The sequence below is a fragment of the Pinus tabuliformis genome, chromosome 7 (genome assembly GCF_031772625.1).
Source record: "Pinus tabuliformis cultivar Carrire ecotype Pingquan chromosome 7, CPIR1, whole genome shotgun sequence".
In the NCBI taxonomy this organism is placed as follows: Eukaryota; Viridiplantae; Streptophyta; class Pinopsida; order Pinales; family Pinaceae; genus Pinus; species Pinus tabuliformis.
In genome coordinates, this window is record NC_142293.1 from 1623691624 (window position 1) to 1623694796 (window position 3173).

The following is a 3173-nucleotide window of genomic DNA, read 5'->3' on the forward strand; positions in this document are numbered from 1 at the left end:
AACCGAAAATGCACCCGAACAATTCAGTTAAAACATTGCAAGTGATACAGAAAGTGTTCATAATGTTGATGTCGTTTAAACTTGAAATGCTTGAGTGTGTAGCATTCTTAACTTGATTGCTTTGAGTACAGGATGTGAAATGTTGTTGCAGAATATTACTTTTATCAAGTCGATGATGTGACGCTTTGTTCTTATGAACTTAATTGATTGTGGGAGCTTTGATTTCAGGAGCTTGATCGATGACTTGTATATGTAAACTTTCTTATGTGCATGCAGTTGTTTTGTTTAAGCATAATACAAAGAGATAATTTGAACACAAGTCATGCACATGCATTCATTACACACCGTGTACCTAAGATCCCCTTATTCAATTTCGGGCGGATCTAGGACACAAACACCACAAAAAATATGTCTTTATTAAATAGTGAATTACATCAACCTTCACCTTCACAACATTGTGAATGAAATTCTTCAAATAATGAGAATGCCTAGCTCACAGCCCCTTGAAGCAACTTGTCTTCAAAAAAAAATGTACTCTGCTAAAAAGCTTTCCTCAAAATACAACAATGAGCTTCCCTTTTAAAAATCTTCACTTATCACTCCAAAATTACAAAATATACACCTTATGACTCCACGAAAAAGATATAGCATTTTGATGTTTAAAATAGGAATTTCCAAAAGCACTTTTACAAGTCACGAAGAAATATAAGATATTTTATTACTTTTATGAAAAGTAATAAAATGCATTTTCAAAAGCTTATGTCTTTAAAAAAATGTGCATTAAGTATCACTTTCAGCATACCTTGAAGGAAGTGCATCAATCCTTTTTTGTTGGAATCCTGTAAACTTTACTTTTATCCATGTTTATCCATGTAAACATTATTTGATTTACGCACCATTTAATTTAGCAACACAAGGAGGTCTTCCATGGGCAAGTCTTCCAACGCAAGTCTTTTCACATTGAATGTGTTTTCAATGCATCAGATCCTTCTCCACAAACGAACAATCGACATGCCCAACATATTTTATGTACTCCAGCATGTTTGCGAACCGAAATTTCACCTAAACAAATTCCAAAGCTTGTCCACAAACAGGCTGCGAGAGCTAGGTTTTAATAATACACAACTGAAAAAACTATATCCGTGGTTTCCCTTCGTGGTTTTCGTAGGAAAACAGTCCAAATAGAACCCAAAAAAGCCTGGAGAAGTCAATCCTGAGCAAAATCCAGTATCTGTAATTGCGCAACAATGGAATCCTCCATGCTGCTACTTTTGGCTCTCTGTATTTCCTCTGTAATTTGCCTTTCCTTGGCCATAAGGCCTGACGATGAACTTATTCATCAAGTGACAGACGAAGTAGATTCAGATCCACAGATCTTCGATGCTCGGAGCGACCTGTTCAACGCTGAAGCGCACTTCAGGCGCTTCATCAGGCGCTATGGTAAGAAGTACTCGGGGCCGGAAGAGCACGAGCACCGCTTCAATGTCTTCAAGAGCAATTTACAAAGAGCCTTGGAGCACCAAAAGCTCGACCCCCAGGCCTCCCATGGCGTCACCAAATTCTCCGATTTGACACAAGATGAGTTCCGACAACAGTATCTAGGGCTCAGGGCACCATCGCTCCGAGACGCCCACGATGCTCCAATTTTGCCCACAAACGATCTGCCAGAGGAGTTCGATTGGAGAGAGAAGGGAGCCGTGTCCGAGTTTAAGAATCAGGGATCGTGCGGTTCTTGCTGGGCTTTCAGCACAACCAAGGCGCTAGAGGGTGCGAATTTCCTGAAGACAGGGAAGCTGGTGAGCCTGAGCAAGCAACAATTGGTGGACTGTGATCACGAGTGCGATCCTTCGGACGCAAGATCATGTGATTCTAGTTGCAATGGTGGGCTAATGACAAGTGCTTATCAATATGCTTCGAGGAAACCCTCCCCAAAATGTCTCCACGTCTCACCGCCGAGCAAGTTCAACAGAAACTGGCAGCTATGAATTTGTAAAGAGGCTCCCATACCACATGAAGGAGAATCACACAGCCATAAAACCATATGCATAGCAAATTAACTCACAAAACAATAATCAAACCAGCAACACACAAAAGACAAAGTGGCGGAAAAGGCAGAGAGCCATCATGTGGTTTCTCATGCTCATGTAATTCTCTCTTATTCAGATAATTTAATAATACATTTAAATACATGAACAAGTGGTCTTAAGATAGTGCGTCTATCTTAGACTCACTTGGTTGAGACAATTTCTCAACTTACACACTAATTTAGGAGAGCTAGTTGGAGAGAATCTCTCATCCAAACTAGAATCCTTGGTTTGAGGAGTTCTCATGATTTAATTAATATAATTGAATATTTAGATTTATTAATTGATTATTAAGAGAGTGAGGCTAACAAAGAAAACATAGCTCCAGGGACTAGAGTTGTTGCTAGAATGGGTGAGCACACTCCATCCCCTACTAGGCAACATCTATTCTTGGATACCAACCATAATCTTACTCCTAACCCTAATCCCAATCATAACATCCCAATGGCTAAGAGGTGGAATCTTGCATCCTTTAAACCTTTGAACTTTGCTAGTTTTCTTGGAGCGCCTTATCAATTACTTGAGAAACAAAATGAATGGATACCCAAATTTGATGGAAGTATTGTTGTGATTGCTAAGAAACATGTCAATAGCTTACTCTAGGCCACATGTCCTAGGAATGTTGATGAGGAGGATGTTGTCGTGATGTTATTTTCCTTGACATTTGAAGGGGATGCTAGGGACTGGTATCTTAGTTTACCTCAAGGAAGCATTGCTAATTTTGATCAATTTGAAGATTCTTTCAATAAGAGATGGGCTCTAACCTAAATGGTGGTATAGCCCTTGATAGATTCATGACTATGGAAAATATTGATAAAGAAAGTGCTAAGGAATACATCAAAATATTTTATAACCTCCTCAGGAAAATCCCTAATCGACTCAAACCCAATGACGCCATTATCTTAGAGAGGTTTATTAAATCATCTCATGGAACTTTGGTGTATTCCCTTAGAGATAAATATCCTAAGACCTTCATTGAGGCTATAGATACGCTTGTTGAGGTTGAACAAAACATAAATGGTACGCACATTGAAATGTTCAACTATACTAGGGCCAAGATTGAAACCAAGCCGAAATCAAAGTCAGCAT

General features: G+C 39.1%; 1 pseudogene; it reads left to right on the forward strand.

Annotated features, from left to right (window-relative positions):
- Nucleotides 1-1247: 1247 nt before the first annotated feature.
- LOC149254453 (cysteine protease RD19A pseudogene) lies at nucleotides 1248-1985 on the forward strand (annotated as a pseudogene).
- Nucleotides 1986-3173: the final 1188 nt, after the last annotated feature.